The sequence below is a fragment of the Ixodes scapularis genome, unplaced genomic scaffold, assembly GCF_016920785.2.
Source record: "Ixodes scapularis isolate PalLabHiFi unplaced genomic scaffold, ASM1692078v2 PGA_scaffold1__304_contigs__length_218370807, whole genome shotgun sequence".
NCBI lineage: Eukaryota > Metazoa > Arthropoda > Arachnida > Ixodida > Ixodidae > Ixodes > Ixodes scapularis.
In genome coordinates this window covers 9747758-9769986 of record NW_024609846.1, presented here as the reverse complement: position 1 = coordinate 9769986, position 22229 = coordinate 9747758, and positions in this window count along the sequence as shown.

Below are 22229 nucleotides of genomic sequence, written 5' to 3'. Positions count from 1 at the left end.
TGTTCACTTTGTCCTCATCCTTGTCTGTTTTTAAAGACTATGAACCAACTAGCCCACCTATCCACTTGTGGATAGGTGGGCTAGTTTGTTCAATGTTGACATGTGAAATTTCAATGTGTAAATGTGAAAGTTCAATGTGGACATGTTGAAGTCCAATGTGGAAAATGGCAACTCCGTTTCATTTTCCACATTCAGAAAACGACATTCCCTTCAGCATCCCCTAGCAAGACCCGACACCTAATACCTCGATCTAATTACGCATAAATCTTTAATAAACTGGTAAACAAAGTTTGAGATATGCAAAGTCACCAAAACCTGCTACTCTTAGCGGTCAAGGTGCGGCACAGCCAACAGCGCAACCAAAGGCGCTGTGTCGGCGCAGTCAACACCATGCCAACTAAGTCATTGGCATTGCTTTTTTTTGTTTATTTTGTGCTTTTACAGGCAAGGCCAACATGCGGTGCTAGCAGCACGCTCATTGTTGTCACGTGATTCACAGAACACTGATGCTCTAGGTTGCACTCAAGTTGTGTGCTCAGAGCCCTTTATACAGAATATGGGGCTCTGCATGCGCTGAGTCCACCGTTGCTTCGTCACAAACGAAATCTGTTCCTGTAGTTGTTCAACTCGATATTCACGAAACGTATACGTACCACAAAGTAGGCACGTATGACAAAACTTGATAATAAGTCAGTATGAGCGAAGTGAAAGAAAGAAGTTTTGCATAGGCTATGATACAGGCACGTAGCCAGGGGGAGGAACGCCCCCTAGCGGGCGGCGAATGCGGCTGCGGCATACGCGCGCAACCGAGGTCTCCAGTGCACACCGGAAAAATCGGAACTGCTGATCCTGAGGAATTCAAGGGAGAAGCAAGTGGACCACATACGAACAACCATAGACGGTCAGCTGGTACCCACACCTAAGGAAGCCAGGACCCTAGAACAATTGATAACACACGGCTTGGGCAACAAGAGTATGGTCCACAAATTAGCTACGGTGACAAGTCAAGTGAACGGAATGCTGAGACGAATCACAAACAAGACGCACAGACTAGAGGAGAAGGAGGCAACCTAACTCGTATATGCCTTCGTCATATCACGAATTACACCTGGAACAGCGCACCTACGGCTCAACAAGGCGAAGTTTCGCCGCGTAGAACATTCATAACTCGATCAGACGACAAAGTTCTCGAATTTAGGAGAACGCCAAGTAGAAAAAATAAATAAAAGAACATTCCGCTCCCTAGAATCGAACCCTAGCTTTTCGCGTGGGAGGCATGCATGATAACTGTTAGGCCATGGGCGCACTGTCTACTTGACTAGCTGCACGCACGACAATATCAAGAACAAGGAATCTATCTTCAAGAAGGGGTCCGGGAGAAAATCAAGACGAGCCGAATCCCGAGGAATATAAACCCGTACATGGACGCCGATCATTGCAAGGCAAGGTTTGAGGCACTTGCGCGGACCTGGGATTCACGGGAGGGAACCCCCTATGTGGATGCAGCGCGCCCCAGGCAAATGGTGGCCACAGAAAAATCATGGACACTGCCTCGATGTATGCACACTCGGCGGAGCGTGCAGAAGTGGCCATACCACTGGCTGTCACTTGCAACGTGCGAGCCACCATGCTGACAGATTCACAGCAAGCCAGCTGCAACTTCGCTAGAGGGACAATTGGCACGGCGGCAGCCAACCTGCTTAAGAAAAGTGATCTACAAAGTGTGCACATCGTATAGACGCCGGGACATATGGGACACCATGGCAGCACTGAAGGCCACTGGAGCCTCGGACTGGAGGAACAACTCAACTCCTCTAATTCTTTCTACCCTCATCCCCCCCCCTCCTCTCCTTCAATAAAGATGTTTACAACAACAAAAACCGGCATTGTCTGTGACCGCGCAAAATGAGCAACTGAAGTGAGGGTGGCGAGCGCTCGGCAGCCCCTCTCTCTCCCTCTTGGGTCACGTGTCAGGCTTGACCGAAAGCTCAGAGAGGGGAATGTAAGGGAGAGAGGGAAATTCCTGCTCCTCACGTGTTCTATGCTGTGCTTTCAGCCATGTCGCGATATTTGTCAAGACACCGCTGCCTGCCCGTCTCACATGATTATAACGAAACTTGACACTCGCCGAAAGCAAACATTGATAAACAATGCAGTACATGCGGCAGGAATCTCTAACAGCTGAAATACTGCTTGTCACAATATAAGCAATATATATATATGAAGTGCTATATTTCTTAAACATAAAATGAAAAATTTGACTTTCTATACTTTTCAGTGTTGTAAATCATTTTCACACTGTTTAATGCCATCAGGGATGCCTGCAGCAACAATATGTATTAGGACAAAAAACATGGGTTTTGAGACCAGGTGCTTCTAAGGATCATGCTATTACTTACCAGCATCATGTCGTCTCCCTCGGTAAGGTCCATCCAACTCACAAATGATGCCATTTGCGCACATGACGGATTGGAATTTTATGACGTGGTGTCGCTTGTGCCCGGAGAAGTATTCGGTCTGGGACTGCAAGGGACGGCAGATGGCCCGTGCTGTGCCGTCCAGGAGTCCCCAACAGTTTGTCAGCGGGGCTCCCTTGGCATGCAGTGCCTGAGAAAGTACAAAAGAGTGACCTATTAATACAGTCAAATACCAATCACATTTTTTGATTGATGTCAAATAAAATGCTAATTTGACACCATAGCTGCCGTCTCTTTTTACAAAAAAAAAATGCTGTAAAACTGCATATTTTTTTAGCCCAAATTTATGTTTGCAAAGGCATGTTATTCTGATAAAGACGACTACTGGCGACCTATATTCTTTGGTGACCCTGCAGGAGAAATACCTTTTTTGTAATTAAAATGTTTATTTATTGATTTATTGTGTATTTAATGTTATTTATTATAGGAGGTATGATACTGATCCTTCAGCCAAACACACCCGAAATTGCAATTTCAGGTTACAGGCCAGTCTGTTCATTACTTGTTCATAGTTTCCAGCCTTTTTCGCAACATAGCTCGCACAACATCTGTTGCGCTTTTATCACTAGAGCACTCGGTCGAGTCGAGATCATCTTTACTCTCATTGGACAGGAGCCATTTCTTGTCACTTGACTCAGAAGGAAGCGGATGATTTTGTTCCGCTTATTATGCCTTCGGGTGGCTAAACAAAAAGTTCCTCCTTGCAACTACACATGGTGGATTACACTCTAAACAAGTTAGACCTCTGAGTAAGCTTGGAGCACCAAACATTTGAGTAAATTAATGTTTTACCAAAGAAAATTTTCACGGAATTGTGTTTAATCAGTCAAAGTGTCATGATGGGTTTTCTTGTAATCGGCAGTTGAAGCCAAAAGTAGAAGTGACGAGAGAGCTTGTCATTGGCAGTTAGGGGTTAATGCATTTTGCCATTCAACTACTTCCTGGGGGTTAATTGTAGCCATAAAGCAAGCATGTCAGTTTCATACCACATGTTTAGTAACCATATTTTGTCATTCAATTACGTAACATTTAGTAATCGCATCGCCTATTCGTGACTCCAGCGAGCTATAGGGGGCGCGCTGGTCACGCAAAATGGCGGGCAAAAGGAGGTCATTTTCGTCGTTCAGCACGCAGATCACCATAAAATCGGCATTACATATGAAATCAAAGCGATTATTTGACGGTAGGAACCTTATAGCCAGTGTGTAGGAATGACACGGCAGAAGCATAAAAATAATTACTGGAAACAATGTTTGTTTCTATGCTGCCTACGAGAACCAAGCAGCAATAGCAGACGACAGAGTCAAAACGACTTCCTCTCCTGAACTTCTCGGCGTTGCCGCTACGCGGCATTGATTTCGCTGGAGTCGCCAATATCAGGGGTCTCAAACACACGGCCCGCAGGCAACCGGCTATGAGTCCTGGTTCCGATGTCTCGAGCACTAGAAATGGCATGCGCCACAGTGATCTCATCTCGCCGATTTATTTTCACTTGAAAAGTAGCTTTGCTCTTTTAAGGTATTTACATAGCTTTTACTTATCTGCGTTTACGTGTCCTTTGTTTTGCCTTACTCTTTACTTCCCAGCTTTTTGTAATGTACAATAATTCTGCTACTAGGCTGCAAGTGCAAGCTTTTTGTTGAAGGATGCATCTTGGCTGTGTGAAATCTCAATCAGCAGGAGCAGCTGCCAAATATGAAGCTATAAGCTCAAAATTCTTGCCATAAAAAAATATATTACAATTAAAAGACAAACATTTGTTCAGAGTGTTGCAATGAAAATCGTCAGAAAAGCAAAAACCGTCAAATACACCGATTGTTTTTTTCAGAGACATGTTGAGCTTGGTTAATTCCCAAGTGAATTGAGCAACGGGAATGACAGTGAACTTGCTCTCTTGTTCTATTAAAAATGGCAGCACGTTAGGGTCAGGGCCTAGAGATGTCACTGGCGAAACTGAGTTTACAAAAAGGGTAGAGCACAAGGTCTCTCTCTCTCTCTCTTCTTCCCCCCCCCCCCCCCCCCCCGTTTCTAACGTTGGCCCTCGACCTTTCCACCGTGAGCTGTCTGGCCGCCATGCTCAAATGAGTTTGAGATCACTGACCTATAATATTCGACTATATGTGGTCTATTGAAGACTTCACGAAATTATCTATAATTTAGTGACGAACTTTCCAACGTAATTATTTCTAGAACGTATAAGTGTGTGAAGTTCAGAAACATGTATATTTCCTGGAGCAATTTTTCCAGCACTGGGCACCTAGAGTTGGACATTTACATGTATGAGGTTCTTACCTGTGACATGCGCTCTAATTCGGCCAAGTCCAGCCAGCTGTGTACATTGAGATCTTGAAGGAGGTGACTAAACGTTGTGTCGATATGCCGAAGGACTTTCGTGGCTATGCTTGACAGCGTCGACGAGCTTCTCCCGAATAGCATCTCGAGGTCGACCCACCTGTTTGGGTACGCAAGACGGCGGAGGGTGATACATAGAGCTTCTTCCCCGGCCACCACGACACCCTGGGCGGATGTCACCTTGTCAGGGATGCGAAGGCAGGAAAGGAGTTCCCCGATGTCTTCTTTGTGGAAGCGAAACAAGCTTCGAAAGATGTGGTCGTCAAGGCTGTCGACATCCAAGAAGCCGCGTTCTGACTTAAACCGCCGCTTTGGCGGTTCTGAAAACATCAAATATACATCCTCTATTTCCCTCCAACTTAAAGTGGACAATAAAAGTTGGTCCTCAAGAACGCTGAGCCGCTTCATCTTCGGGAATTGGCGGAGAAGGAGAACGCGTCCACGAACATAAAAGAGCGCGGCGAGGTGACAAGGAGGGGATTGGCTTGGCCGAACTGAATCTGGCTTTAAGCAAAGCGCGATTATACCGCAAGCTGTCAAGATGTGCTACGAAGAATTTATCCAGAAAAAAGATTAACATTCATAATCGTAAATTAACCATGTGTTGTGTTCGAAAAGAAGCACTCTGATAAAACAGATAACTGGTTGCAGTAATAGTATGCGTTTATTGTTTTATATAGTGCTTTTTACGACCGCTAGTGGCGCTGTCATAGTCGCAGTACCGTAGCCCGCAGAGAACGGTCTACGAAAGCACTTTTTTGGGTCTCCGCTATGCCTCTGCTAGCGGGTCCCGTAGCGGGTAGCGGATAGCGTTGCGAAATTCCAAAACGATCTACGAAAACTCCCTAATCTACGAAAATGCCCTATTAGCTCCAGACGTTGCGTGAGCCACCACAATAAGTGTCGCGCTTTGGCACTACAAATTTTCTCCGCTAAACCTAGCGTGAAATTTTTCCGCTAGATTTAGCGGGGAAAATTTTACGCTAGACATAGCGGGGAAAAATTTCCGCTAAGCTTAGCGGGGCAAATATTCCGCTAAATCTAGCTGGGAGGATTTTCCGCTAGATTTAGCGGAGAAAATTTTCCGCTAAATTTAGCGGGGACAAATGTTCTGCTAGAATTAGCAGGGAAAACATTCCGCTAGATTTAGCGGAAAAATTTTCCGCTAGATTTAGCGGGGAAGCTTTTCCGTTAGACTTTGCGGCGCAAATTTTCCGATAAATCTAGCTGGGAAAATTTTCCGCCAGATTTAGCGGGGGAAATTTTCCGCTAAATATAGCGGGGAATATTTTTCGCTAGATAGAGCGGGGAAACTTTTTCCACTAAATTTAGCGAGGAAAATGTTCCGCTACATTTAGCAGGAAAAAATTTCCGCTAAATTTCGCGGGAAAAATTTTCCGCTAGATTTAGCGGGGAAGCTTCTCCGCTAGACTTTGCGGGGTAAATTTTCCGATAAATCTAGCTGGGAAAATTTTCTGATACATTTAGCGGGGAAAATTTTCCGCTGAATATAGCGGTGAACATTTTCCGCTAGATTTAGTGGGGAAAATTTTCCGCTAGACTTAGCGGGACAAATTTTCCGCTAAATTCAGCTGGGAAGATTTTCCGCTAAATTTAGCGAGGGAAATTTTCTGTTAAATCTAGCAGGGAATATTTTCCGCTAGATTTAGCGGGAAAAATAATTCCGCTAAATTTAGCGGGGAAAATGTTCCGCTAGATTTAGCAGTAAAAATGTTCCGCTAGATTTAGCAGGGAAAATTTTCTGCTAGATTTAGCGCGGAAATTTTCCGCTAAATTTAGCGGGGGAATTCGCCCATCATGCACCGCGCGTGGTTACGCCGACGCCGTCGCCGCTTAAGCCGGAAACGGGTGCCTAAGAGCTGCACTGTAAAAAGAGTAACCAACATATCAATTAAGCCTCGTCAATAGTGGCACTAGTAACTCAAAGTAATCACATTAGTGAACAAATTATCAATTGCTCCCCCAAAAATTCAAATTGTATAAACAATTATTCTAAGTTACCAAATGTGTAAGCAAAACACGACCACTGAACACAATAAGTGCATATATATATATATTGTGGATTAAATTGACTGACCACGGGATTAAATTGTGTGGCGCTTGGATTAAATTGTATGGCACTTGGATTAAATTGAGTGACCCCGGGATTAAATTGGTCGTCGCTTGGATTAAAATGAGCGGGAAAACCTGTAGTTAGACCATGCTGGTGTTTACTTAAACCAGACTGACCAGCTTAAATTCTAGCTTGCCCAGCTTAAACCAGCTTGATTGCCAGTTAAACCAGTTCGACTTCCACATTGACCAGATTGACCAGCTTAGTTACCATCTTGGCCAGTTTGATTTTCATGCTGGTTTTTCCAATAGGGTGACGTCTGTGTAGTACACTACTGGACCACTTGTTTTAGACCACATGACAACGGGAAAATTAGCAACTCTCTACATATTGAAGCATCGCGACCGGTAATTGATAAAGAAGACCACTGGAGTTCAGTCAGATTGAAATCGCTCATACAGATTAGGTTTGAGGGATACAAATTGTGCATGTGCATAAAGTCACATAGGACGTGTGTCTGATCGATAGGGGAACCAGGCGGACGGTAAATTACGCCAACTACTATGGACATACTGTCAAAGTAAAGCTTGCACCTTACTGATTCAATTTCAGAAGGTCCTTGAATCACAGAGAACTTTATGCCCGACCGTAAGAAAATAGCAACACCACCGCCTCTTCCGCGATTTCTATTGCCTCTAATCACACAATAACCCGGTTGTGTTACTTCGGTATCGTATATGCCGTCATGTAGCCATGTTTCCGTGACGCTAGCAACGTGAACGGAGTGAGAGGAAAGTAATGTAAGAATGTAAGAAAGTTGGCAAATATTTGTATTAAGCTTATAGCGTTAACATTCATAACACGAAGGTCTTGGCAACCACGCCGGAGTCGGCAAGGACCGCTAGAAGAGGCTGCAACGGTCGCCTCAGAAGTGCGTTTACTACACTTCACTAATGCGTTGGTGGCGTCATCCCAATTATATCTAACGTTGTCAATAAATACGTGGTCAAAACGAAAGCGAACACTAGAGACATTGTTCCGAAAAGAAGCAAACGCGCCCCACATTGTTTTCCGAATTGAACGCACGTGAGGGGAGAAATCTTCCTATATACGAAACTGCGAGCCTTTAACCCTAACATAGTTCTTCGGGACACGGAGTATGACACGGAAATCTAACAATTTCATAAAGAACGACCGTCCTGACTTCTACCAACTCTATGACACCTTTCAATTTGCGGGAAATATATTGCCAGTTTCTCCGAGAAAAACTTTGAGACATTCGACATCAACACTTCATTACTTTCGATAACTTGCTCTGGGAGTCAGTGCAACATAAGATTGTTTCTGCGGGAGCAGTTTCCTAAGTCGTCATTTCTTTAAGCGAGCCTCTCTGCCACACCAGGGAGTGATTTAAACTCAGTGAGCAAATCAACACCTGGGCCCGTTTGCTCGAAGCCGGTTAACTTTAACCGCGGTTAAAAGTTAACCGCCCTTCCCTACTAGGTACCTACAAGTACCTAGCCAAGTTTGACGAGGGCTGGATGAGCGATAGCTCCGTGTTTTATTATGGGGTGGTAGCTGGTGTCACCTACAGGCTGTAGCGAATATACGTGGCTTCCGTGGAAAGTTTCCCGAAATGGGGGGACCCAAAAAATGCGCGCTGCCTGGTTTTCGCGACGCAGCGCGGCATACATTTGAGCTTAAGAAACAATTTTTATTGCTCGTGGTACAAATAATCGGCAAGGTAAAACTAAATTAACCATTTTTTGGAAATTTTCTAAATATTTGGCTGTATGAAGTGAAGAAAAGCCTCGTTGAAATTTCCTTCCGAGTTCGAAAGAGGACGACGAAGTTGAGTCCTAGAAACGATGAGAAAAAAGTGAGCAGTGAAAGGTGGGTGGTACACCGGCAGCATGGTTGGCCAGCATGTAAGAACTGTATATAACACCGTCATAAATTGAAAAACCTGTAACTCGGCTCAACTGAAAATTTACCTTTTAGTAAATTACCCGAACATCGAGAAGAACGCTGGAAGTGTAATTCTACGATCCGCGCGCGCTGGCGTTCCACTTATAAAGGAATTGAAGTAAACAATCATAATAAATCTTTGACGAACGCGCGTGTACGGCAAAATTTGTTTTAGGCTTTTTGCTTCAGAGCAGTTATTACTGCAGACGCCAGCAGGTCCAGCGTGTGTAACTAGACTCTTAGCATGCTTTTGTGTGCTATCAATACCCGGCCGATTGAGTCAAGGCAATCCACTTTCCAAAGACGTTGCCATGCCAACAACTATCGCGTTCATTTAGGCTTAGGAATGGCCAGATTCGAAAGTCTATCTAAAAAATGCTGCGAGGTCATTGTTCGTGCTTTGCGTTTTAAGTGAGGTAAGGCAACGCGAAAACCTCCGGCACCATTCATTGCTGACTAACGCGCCCGCTACTGCAGCTACTACGGTGAGCGAGCGGCGCTCACTCACCGGGGCACCGCCATGTTTCCCCGCCGTCCTTGCTCTGCCGGTCACGTGACCCAAAATTCCCCCTTGTAGGGAAATCCGGTTAACCGCGGTTAGTTAACCAGCTTCAAGCAAACGGGCCCTGGTGTACCAGAGTAACCAGACGTGCTAAGCAAAGACTCAAGAGCAGCCACACGTGATTGGAGAGCATCAAATCGAAAGTTCACGAATAGGTGAAATAACTTGATCTCCGCAATATTTTGGGCCAGTTTCCTCTGACCTGAGAGCGATTGAGCAAACACGTTTGCAATCGTGGGCTGGTCACCAACATCTGCATAATCGCCATCGCTACCACTACTATCTGCACCCGTCGAGTGCTCGGTGGTCCAATTGCGTTTAGGTCGGGTGTTGGGCCCCGGGATACCTTAGGCTTGTTCGTTTTCGGCCCTGGATTGGACTCGACATCCACGCTCAAGATAAGGCTACTCGAGCAATGTACTAATTGACAGCAAAGGTCAACGAAACAAAGAAGTTGGCCGTAACCATGTGGCCAAGGAAACAGCAGCAAGAGGCGTTTATCAGAACGGACACATTAAGCGTTTTCAAGCTAATATACCTGCGTGAAAAAACAGACAGCGATTGAGCATCGTTCCAGCGCCGCTGTTGCCTTGCCCACTGAAGGTAAACCCAGCCGGAGGACATTTTATATCCTTGTTGACTGACGACATGGTGCTTGCTCTGTCGAAGATTGGTCGATCCAGGGTGATGTCACCAAAGAGAATGATTTGCGGAATGCCGGCAAGCATGAAGTCGGACAAGCAACCATGGTTACCATTCATTTTGGAGATGGTACAGTCCGTGCGCATGCAAGCCGGGTCAATCATGTACTAACTGGGAGCCGACGGGGCAGGGATGACCGACGTTACATGGAAGCGACGGCCCGCAGCGTTGTCGAACACCGAATCGGCAAAACAGGCGAGGAACTGCGTGAAAAACAGACAGCGATTGAGCATCGTTCCAGCGCTGCTGTCGCCTTGCCCACTTACTTCAAACTTACTTATCAGTAAGTTTGTAAGGAAACAATTACGTGATTTACAAAAAATTGTAAAGTACTTTTCTTAAAGGGGCCCTGCAACGACTTTTGGACTGGTTTTTAATTTGCACCGAACCTGAGCGCACTGAACGTAGTAACTTGAAGAAACTTTTCTGAAATTTCGCTTTATTTTAAAAGTTATTAGCCGCGAGAGCGAACACAAGAGGTCGCTGCTGTCGCCACGCCCGGAATGGGTGAGGTGTACCGTGACGTCAGGGGGAGGACTCCGCTCCGCGATCTTGCATCGGCTCGCTTCCCAGCACCGGTTTCCTGGTTTGGCGTTGTGTGCCGCAAGCTCTTCGAGGAGCTGAACTTCGTTTACCCGGTTTGCAAGACGTTGAGCTAGTCTGATATTGACGTGCTTCCGTACATTTTATAAGCCTGCTTGTCCCTTTTACCTTTAAAATTGGGTTACAAATCCCGAAAGCCATCTGCGAAGGCGATTCCGCCGATGAACCTCCCCGTCCGTCCACACGACACGAGGGGTCGGTGAAGCGGTGGCGCAAGTGTTTCAGACGCTGGAATTCTGTTCCTTGCATGTTCATGATTTAAGACAATATTACATCCCGCTTTCAAGGCATTTGAAGTGGCATTTACATCATGCGCCTTTGAGTGGTCGGCAAATTAGCTCGCGACCCCGACTCTGCGCTGCCATTCTGGATGCGCTGGTTCGCAGATGTTTAAAGGCCCTGCGTCTGATGATCTCGGAAGTGCTCGTGGAACAGGGTTGTTTTACATAAATGTTGCTTCTTCGTGAATTAATTACATAGTTTACACACGTATATATTTTGTTAGAAGCTGCAAAATTACTGAAAATTAGTTTGTATGGTAGCAGCAAAAACGGCCGAATTGCCCCCAGTTGCCTGTATGATATGTATTGAACTGCCAAAATATGCACGGCAATAGTGCCGTAATATAGAATGTTTATGGTTTTTCTTGTTATTTTTTATTCCAGCCTTGGGTATTCCGAAAATACACCGTTTAGTTTGAATAGCCATTTTCAATTAAAAGAGACACTGCTACAGGTCCCCGAAAGCTTCCTCAGCCTCCAAACTTCCTACAGCTGGACTCTCTGACAACAGAGGAAAACAGAAGTAAAAGCAAGCATTCGAACATCTGTCCAGTGGTAGATGCAGCACTAGCAGCAGAAAATGTGGAACCTGTGAAGGGCGACAGTCTGCGTGAGGAAAGCTTCTGGTATTTTAGCTTCAGGAAATTCGATTTAAGTAAAATCTCAATTTTAGGGCTTAAGGGACTAATAACGAGCTAGACATGTTCACTTACGTTTCTTATACATTACTTGAGGGTTGATATAAACAAGTCCACAGATACCACCCGTGTAGTCCATTGAAATACTATCCGAATCCAGCAAAGGTCAAATGCGGGCAATGTATATAATAAATGTTCCTTGTTTTTTTACTTTGCCCCTGCACTTCGGCTGTCTTACTTGTGATTCTCTCTCCATGGCCCAGACTGTATTTAGCATGTTGCTCGAGCAGCAGGGAGCTTTTCTGCTTCGGCGATCTTGTTTAAAAACAGAGATACAAAAAATAGTATACATAACCTGCCAATTCATGCATACCATCAGCAGCATTTATTGTGCGAGATGTAAATCTATAGTGATGCTATTGCGATTGTGGCCATATTTCTTTATTTTCATATATCAGCTGTGATTCACGCGTTGCCTTTTCTGTCAACCATGCTTAAAATGTTATTTTAAGTTTCGCCTGTAGCCACAGGCCGTACCTCAATAAAGGCACATATAAAAATTTACACTTCCTACGAAAAACACGCAAAAAAAAAATTTAATAGAAACGAGCGCGCCGACAGCTAGCGTCGTCATAACCTCCACAGGGCGAGCGGGCCAAGTCGGGGAAAAATTCTTTCCTCCCCGTGACGTCACCCCGGTTCGCCGTAAGGGGGCGCCACGCGAACTTCTCGGGGCTAATAGGCAAATTAGAATTACGAAAGTAAGCAAAACATAACCTCCTTCATGACGTCGTAGGTCCTGGCTTGAGTGGCCGTGATCTAGAGGAGGAGCAGTGAGCTCATCGAGCGCTCACGGCTGCCGCACTCCGTGTTGACGGCTCGAGAGGACGCCACCAAAGCACGTGTTGGATAGGCTGTATGAAGCGGGCGGCCAGGGCGGCTCACATTGCATTTGCTGCGTGATTAAGGACTAATTTGGCATAGCACTTCATTGGCCACAAACGACAGCAAACACGGTGTAAAGACTAGTTCAGAACGTTAGCCACTTCGCGCTGCCATACCGCCAAAGGGCCAAATCGCCGTCGAAGCCCGCGCCGAAAGCCTTCGGAACGCTCGGAACCGGTCGAATCCTCAAGCTGGTATACGACCGCAGCGCCGCCGCGTACATCCAGGACCTTTCTACGCTCGCTGTTCGTCGGAGCCTCATCCCACTAGTCTTTTCTAGTATGCGCCGTTTTTTCCGCCGCTTGGTGGCGGGTTTGTCGACAAGTCTTCTTGTTTCAGTACTTTATAAACTGCATTTGTTTCTTTTCTGATCTAAAATACCGAACAAAAACTACTTTCATACATAATTGAAACGGTTCGCTACACTTATATTTTGTATTTTGACTAAAAAAAAAGCTTTTAGCGGCTCTGACCAGTAGTAAGCCCAGGACCAAAGTCGTCATATATTGCGCGCTTTCGGCACCGCGGGTCGCCCTCGTCGGTGGAAGTTTCCGCGTCGTCCGGTTAAAATGTGACGCACTGATATTTAGTTACTCTCTCCGTGCCCGCTGGCTTGCCCGAACCCCAAGAGACGTGGAAGCCGCAAAAAAGGTAGACGCTTAAATAGGATTGCAGGGCCCCTTTAACTGTTTACGTAAAGGAATGGCTGTGATCTGTTATATTTTCATTTTAATTCACTGCTAAAGAAACAAAAGTAAAAAAAAAAATTAAAAAAAATATATATTTTTTGTAACGCAGTTTGCAGTTGGGAGTGAACATCCGTTACCCCAGATTCCACCTCCTGTAAACAAATACGGGGACAGTGCAGAGGTTGCACGGCAAAAAGCGTGCTCTTCTTTTTCATTTTTTGGTATTGCCGAGTTTCAGCGGGAACTCATTTATCAGCGCCGCTACAAATCGATGCCGCCCTTGCACGGTTCCAGACCCTTTAGCAAGGTGGATAACAAGATGTCTTGTCAAATAGAGCGAACTGAAACAAGACCCTCACAAAATGTTGAAATGAGTTCCAACTGAACTTGTAAATAATTACTTCAGTGCACCGTGTTCAGTTACAATCGAAACCACGGTTTTCTTCTGGTGTGTTAACATTGACTCTTCACAAAATAATGGCCACTACGTTTAAATTACATTTTAGCAATTTAATTTCAATAGAAATCAGAAGGCTATGCTTCATTTGAAATGAAATATAATTTTTAGTTGTTGCTTGCAACTTGTTCGCAGTTTCTTGTCTTATAATTCCTTAAAGCGTGATACATGAAGTAGACGAAGTGCATAATGGAAAAGGCCACAAACGAGATAAAGTAATCACAATACTTGAATCCTTCTCCCATTACTACTCCCCAGCCTATATACCCTACATATGAAAGGTATTAATTTGGCCGGTGACCATCTCAGAATTGAAGATTCTTTGTATGCTATCTCCTCCTCGGAAGTCTGATGTATGGCAAACTGTGTTTAGCTGTCACTGGACTCTACCTCTTAGTAAAAAAAAGCATTGGTACTACCAATAATTATTTTGTCGGGGCGAGACGAGTCACGGTAGTTCAGAGTTATACGTAAAGAGTTACAAGTAACTGATGACTTGTAATGAATTAAATTTTTTTAAAACTTTTTAATGGTTGGATTACTTTTCCCTCTACAGTAGCGTTGGTCGTAATTGAAGTACCTCTTTTCCGTAATCAATAACATGCAATCAAGTATATGTTTGCGAAAGAGCTTGAATGATTGTTTTAAGCTTTTTACGTAAACATCTCTCCCTGTGCCCGTGTATCACCTGTCTATGTTGCACCGACGTTGCACACTTTTTTTACCCCTAAACAACTAAAAAAAGGATACCAAGGTTCCGAAATTAGAATGTCAACCCACTCAGCGACGTTTCGACTGCCGAGCTGTCGAGAGTGCCTCGTTTCCTGCGTACGGGTTGTTACGATCCGGGTTTGCTGCGTCATAGACGACTGTGCCTTGCACTGACTTCATATAGCAACGGCAAAGACCCTATATGAATTTTTTATTTCGTAACAAAAAGTAAAAAACTAAAGTGAAAAATAATGAGTTACTTTCTGGTAATTTGTCAATTACCAATATGATGCAGTAATTGATTATTGTAATCAGTTACATTTTGAATAAAGTTTACTCGTAAGTTTAATCGGGCACTTTTCTTGAGAAACACGACTGCAGTAGTAGCTGAATTTAAAATATTTTTATTACAGATGCGTGACGCCGCCGTAAGTGTAGTTTGTAACAGCCAGAGAACTGTGCCTGAGACAGATCCTGGCGCCTTCCACTCTGCTCTCGCAGACCCTGAGGGTATTTGTTCAGCGTGCAAAATGACTACAGATCCCACGATGCGTAGCGGCAGCGGTGGCGTCGTAAGCACACCAAGGCTCTGATATTGGTCTAGTTGCAATTGTTCCAATTTTGAAATGCGAGTTCTTGAGCCGTAGGTACTGCGTCATGAATATTCGGCGTTATCTTTTTGCCATATAACGACTGCTTTAAAACTTATGGAAACCGATAAGTCATATCCTGCAAAGCTCCAGATAACTGGAGACCGTGATGGTAACGAGCGAGATAGTTAATGTGCCGCCACTCATCGCACTTAAAGGTGCGTCTTCACACTTCCACTGACATCAACAAGTCCAATCTCATGTGGTAGTCCGTAGGCGTTCTTATCTGGCCTCTTCTGCGTGCGATGCGTGACGGCGCACGAACGCTGAGAACGATTTGCTGGCGTGCATATGCGCTCCGATCACAAACCGAAACCTAAAAGCGCATCCAGACTGAGCAATTTATTGGAAGCCGGTAAGCTCTGCGCCTTCGTTCGATCTCAATAATCTGAATGGAGTTAGTGAAGTACGGTGATTCGCATCAGATATCATATAAAAACAATATATTAAAATAATTAAATAAATATTAATTACTTAAAGGTAATTCATGACCCTATTATACTGAACGCCAATAGTTTTTTTAATGGACCCTTTGGCAGAGACCATTACGTCAGGAACCTTCTTCTTTGGGCGATGCCTAATTGTCGACAGAACGATTTGGTTCACGTTTAGAGAAACACTCTGTACATACACCTTTTTTGCAAGGGCTTAGCCATTTTGAATGTTGTCACTTGTGGTATGTGGTAAAACATCGTTTTAATTTCTCCATGTCGGTGGAAGGTCTATACGAAAAATGCGCGATTGTCACCCATTCTTGTTTTTTCCTCACCTAAATTTTCTCGAATATTCCAGTTTGAAATGTTTTAGCGTTTTTTCGTCCCGTATGCCAGATAAGGAACCCACGTGACTGTGATCAACATTGGCGGCATTTTAATCTCCTCCAGATTCCGTGGGCGCTTTTTTTTTCTGCTATTTAAAAAAACAAAAGCTGCTCGTTTTTTTGTTTTTTTTTTTACTTTGATTGCAAGTGGTAAAAAACGACCGGGTGTTTCATGCGTCATAAATGTCAGGGGTTCAATTTCACCGGTATCTTCGCCAACTCACAACATATTTGCATCCCAATTAAAAAAAAAAGAAAAAAGGTTATGCAGCCTGGAGCTGCAGCTGCTTCTCACCGCAATATAAGGTTCGCAACGAACCGCGTATTTGTTAATGTGTCATTAAGCAGACAAACAGTGAAATATTCGCCGTAACATACAGACAGAATGGAATCGGTACGTTGTTTCCTTCTCCAATCGGATTTCTTTTTTTTTTTTTCATATAAACGAAAGCCCTGAAATCGTCTAAAACAGTGACGAAGCATTCTGTTGTATCGATACTGCCTAAAGCGTTACAGACGTATACTTTGACCCTGTCTTGGACACGCCATTAAAAAATAAGTAATGGACTACAATTGCAACTACCCTGGCTTAAAAGGTATTAAATTATATTACTCGATTACTGGAGACGAAAATTAAGTAGCCGTTACTTTAAAAAAGTAACCCTAGTAAAAATGTCCTGTATAGGCCAGATGTACTTCAGACCGGGGCTTACATATTTACATAAGAAGATATATAAGGTAGTATATTCTCATGCAAGGGATCAAATAGGGAATATATGGCAACGGGACGCCATGTGTGGCCACGCATTGTGACGATTATATTCATTTACGGTACCAATTATTTCCATATATGGCTACAAACTGGTAGTATCGCACAAAATATATAGACGAAAGGAGTAATCTATAGGACGAGCGTAGGATTTCAACAGAACGTTTAATGAAAACACTGAGGTAAACAACCACACCGTCATTGCGTCAACACGTGGTCAAATAAGTTATCTCTTTTTTGTGTAAATAAACCGATGTTTGGCTGACTGATTTATCACACCACTTTCCTATATCTTTGAGAGCATCACGATTTTAGGCAAAGGGGCTGACAAAACTGCGGGGAAATAGCTGGAAGATTACGAGATAGGAAAAAAGGGAGATAACTGTGTCAGCAAATCATCGGTTTATTTACACAAGAAACAAATACCTTTTTTTAGAATTAGTGGATTCTGCAACATTGCAGAATTTACGCATTGTTCTACCCGAACAGGGGCTTGTCCTTCTTCCCTCGTTCTCACAGCCTGGATAGAAGAACAAAATTGGGGTGTGTGTATGTTTATACAGCCTAGAACTTGGTCTGCCTCAACGGGCGTCTGGTCTCGCAGCTGTAGGTGAGAAATTTAGCCAGTGCAGTTCAACCGCTAGCCTGGGGTCTTTAACGTGCATCACGTAGGAGCGATACGCGACCGCACGCCGGTGCTATGCTCACCCAGATGGAAACGGGCAGGGGTGGAGCTTGGATAGAACTTCAAGGTAATACCGGTGATTAGCTGTCTGACCCTAGGGTATATAATCAATCATGACCACTCCATTAATAACAAAGAAAACAATGAGCACTGCGTTCACTTTCGACTCGCTCATTCTTGCCTTTTTTATTCTTAGTTACGTGGGAGTTTTCCACCGCATCGATTGCCTTTAAGTTCGGTTTCTCTATCGTACTGGAACATTCACGTTCCGTCACATGTGATGATATTTTTTAGTAAGTAAGGTTCCGCTGCGGGTCGTTATATGAAATCACTGGAAATGTTTTTCCGGCGTCCTTCTGCTGCTGACTGAAGATTTTTGGTACCGTTTTGGCGCGGATTTTGTGCTTGTTCAATCTTTTATGTATAATGCGTGGCACAATTTTTTAAAAATAAATACGCACCTGGTCTGCTATTGTCCTTATTCTTAATGGACGATAGTTGCGAAGAGTTGCACTAATTTTCACAATGTTCCATTCGGTTGTTGTCGTGACAGGGCGACCCGGTCTTTTGTTGTCTTCAACGTTTCCTCGTTCCGTGGTAAATCGTTTGTACCCTCAACTGCTAGCTTACGTGAATTAGGAAAATTAGTAACCAGATGAACGACTCCACTTTTCAATCAGGAGAATATATAGAATGTCAGCCGTGTTCATCGTTACGTGGTTGAGCTTACGTCTTTGTTGCGCCTGCAAAACATTTGTCTTTATGTACGAAAGCGTAATCCAACGTACTTCCTTAGCTGCGAGATTCAGGCAACCAAAATAAAGGTAGGTCAATTTTGCAGTGCAGGCTATTTCATTCCGAGAAAACCATTCGACGAAACGGTGTTCAATGAAACGGCTTCGATGAAATGGTGTTCGATGTAACGACCTTCAATGAAAGGATCGTTCGCTGAATCGGCTTCGATGAAACGGTTTTCGATGAAACGGCGCTTGACAAAACGGCGTTGAATGATATGTTCGCTCCCATTCATCCTAAACTTGTTGTGAACACCACCCCCTGTGGACGAATGATATGAAAATAAAAATTGACGCAAAAATCGCCCCAGCAAAAACCAAAAAAAGCTTAATTGAGTGCACGAAAAGTGTATGTGCGTTGTTTTAATCATTAAAAAAAATATCAAAACCCCACCCACTTAAAACAGGAGTCTCCAAACCCTGCCCGCGGAGATCTTCAGACCGGCTCGCGGCTGGCCGCGGTTCTTCCAATGAAGCCCGACCGCGTTTTCCGTTTTGCTCATGGAGTAAAACACTATACTTCGTTTCAACTTCGGTCCGAGCGCGGCCGATGTTATGAGCCGAAGGTCCAATCAAACAGCGAAAGAGGCCCAACGTCATGGCGTGCTTTCTGCAGTTGATAGGACCAGCCGGTATTCGCCGTCTCTCTGAGCGTACTCCTCCCCCAGCTGGTCCTATCAAGATCAGAGAGCACCCCATGACGCAGCGCTTTTTGCGCTGTTTGATTGGCCCTTCGGCTCATAACATCGGCCGCGCTCGGACCGAAGCTGAAACGAAGTATAGAGCAAATCTAGGGCGTTCATTGGCCTATTTGAACGTCCCGCTCTTTCGCAAGCAGGAGACGACAACGACCCTTTTGCGCTCGTTGTTTGTTGCTTGATATAAAAAGACAGCTTTCACTCAGTACGGCGGCGGGGTCGCCCTTTTCAGAGGTGGAGTGGGGGACCCCGGGTTCGCCGTGTCGGAGGTGGATGCGCTCAATGGAAAACTCGTCGACTTCCACGGCAGTTCCCTATTGAGGGGCTTTTGTCAGGGCGTATCAAGTTAGGTGATCGGTTGCGACAATTATCCACCGGTTGCCTTGCGTTGGAGGCGGGAATTAGCCGAGCGAATCCTTTCTGATCTGCTGGAACGGTGTGGTCCGCGGCGTAATCGGGTGCATGAGTCCTGGCGGCTTCGTCGGCGGTTTCTGCCGTCTTTGGCATTCGTGGCAGGACCTCATGTAGTTATGTACAGTCTTCGAAAGCCAGGGGCTAGTAATACTTGTCAAAAATCCTGGCAAGTGTCCTGCTATAGCTAAGGTGTCCTCCAGCCGTCGTCTACGCATCCTTTGAACACTTCTTCGCGAAGGCTGGTAGGAACTACCAATAGCCACGCTGTGTTGCTGTCGCCAAAGTTCTTTTTGAACCGCACACCTCGTGGAATAGTGAAGGGCTCGTAAGATATCCGAGGAACTGTAGTCCCTAGTCCCTCTAGGTGCTCGATGAGTGCTCGCACATCAGAATCAGCTCGTTAAAGTGCTGCCATGACGCTAATATTAACTGCGCCGAGAAAAAATTCGTCGTCATCGACGACGGTGCAGGCGGATTCGACTTCCGCGGGGGCCGTTGACTGACAGTCGGCGTCACTGTGCTTTCGGTCAGACTTGTAGACTACGGTCATATCGAATTCCTGGAGGCGTAAACGCCACCGAGCAAGGCGTCCTTATGAGTCCTTCAAATTGGCGAGCCAGCAGAGCGAGTGATGATCTGGGACCACGCGGAATGGACTCCCGTAAAAGTACGGGCGTAACTTCGTTATCACCCAGACGAGAGCAAGGCACTGTTTTTCTGCCATGAGTAATTAACCTCCGCCTTAGGCAAAGTCCGACTTACGTAAGCGATAACTCGCTCTGTGCCCACATGCATTTGGGCCAATACTACGCCAAGTCCGTTATTACTTGGGTCGGTGTGGATTTCCGTGTCTGCAGACTGGTCAAAACGGCCGAGGATATTTGTGTCAGTAGTCTGCGCTTGAGCTCCGCGAATGCCCGCTGTTGTTCTCTTCCGTTTTGTGTTGATGCGATGAAGTCAGTTCTTCCGAGAAGGCGGTGATCGCGGCTGCGTCCCGGAGTTCTTCAACGTGGCCCGTGGCGGTACATTTTGTGAAGTGTTGCGGCTCTTGTCGGAAGTTAGTAACACGACCGTGCCACGCCCGTCTTGCTACTTCGTTACATCTCTTATGCCCGAGTCCCACTGACCGACAAACAGAAACAGCCGAGAGTGACTAGCCTCAAACCACAATCTTTCGCAATTTCACAAGCTTTGTAGAATAAAGGGGGCTAACGGCAAACACGAGCATCATGCATGCGAGGGTATCTTTGGCAGGCTTGCTATCACTCGTGCTTACTTCACGAACACCGAACGACTAAAAGCCAGCCAAAGGTAGAATTGCTAGAATGCTGCATGTGTTGTAGGCTTGTCGGTGTCGGTTGTTTTTGTTTGTCACTATAGTAGGACTCGGGCCATTACGACGCCGATTCTGCTTCCAAATATCACCTGAACACTTCCCTTGAGCAGAACATCGCCGCATGTAGCGCCATCACTCACGATGCGTAGAAACACGCTCGATCGCGGCGGGAGGTTCATGGGGTTCATGATGACTCGGACTGCAGATATCATGGCATAGAGTTCCTCTGGCGGTGGGACAGGTATTCGTAGCATCAACCTGTTCGCCTCGAGATTGATGACGGCGCCGTATTCTTTAAAGAAATTCATCCTGAGAATAAGGTTTCTTGCGCAGTCTTGGAGGACGACGAACTTCACGTGGCAGGTCTCACAATGAATGTCGACACGTCGAGTGTACGTTCCGATCGGTGTTATCAGGTGGCCTCTGCGTTTCATATTTGCGGGACATCCCATGGTGCCGTGACTTTCCAAGGGTGACGAGACTGTTTCCCACTCAATACTGAATAGTCTGCTCTGGTGTCCACGAGTGACGATGCGCCGTTGCCACTGATAAGAACGTTTAGGTTGTGGGCACCGTTGCACCAACGTCGTTGCGATGCGTGCCGCAGGGAGAGTGTAAAAGCTCCGGCATTCTGGGAGGCTCTTTGCTTCGGTCGTCTTCGCCAACGCCACGCCCAGGCGTTGGCGCTATTAGCTTTCCCGGCGAGGCAGAATGACAGGCTTTCGCGGAGGGGTCTGCGTAGAGGTGATGCTGGGCGGTATGGTGTCTGCGAACGGATACCGCGGCCGGGTGACGGTACCAGAGATGGCGACCGGTGGAGGTATTCGTCGATGTCCCGAGGTCGCTCCCGGTAGTTTGGTCGTAGGTCGCTCGACCGAAAACCTCGGAGCACAAACTGGCGGTTGTAGCAGTGGCGATAGACATAGCCAGACTCTCCACAGTGAAAGCGTATTGGTAGCCGGTCTGCCGCTCTCCACAAGTCGGTCTTTCAAAGCCCACGTTGCTTTTGGTGGGGAGTGTACTGTGGTGAAGAGGCCTCTCGTCGTGGCACTCTGAATACTGCCGGGAAGGGAGCGGCGGGTGACGAGCTACGGTTACGTAGCTCAATGCCAATGGTTCCGGAGCGTTGTGGACGAGAATCTCCGTCTTCAGCGCTTGCTGAACGTCTTCCCTGACAAGCTCGGCGATTGAGGGAGAAGCTGGGCTTGAGGTGGCATGTAGCAGCTTTTCGATTCCCTCCTGGACGACGTCGCGGATGACCTCGCGGTTGTCTAGGGTGCTGGAGCTGGAAGACGAAAAAACAGCGACGCCGGGAAGTCTTTGGTAGTGTCTCGTTTGTGCAAGTAGGATACGTTCTATATTTTTTGCCTCCGTGACGAACCCGTCCACTGTTGTTGGGGAATTGCGGATGAGGCCGCCGAATGTCTCGCTTTTCCAACCCTTCATAAGTTTTTGCAGCTTCTTCTCCTCGGTAGCGTGAGGGTCGGTGCGGGCGCTCAAGCGGAGAACTACCTCGGCGAAGCTGTTGATGTTCTCATTTAGTCCTTGGGTCCTTGTTCGAAGGAGGTATTCGACCCTCTCGCGTCGGTGTTGGCTGGCAAACG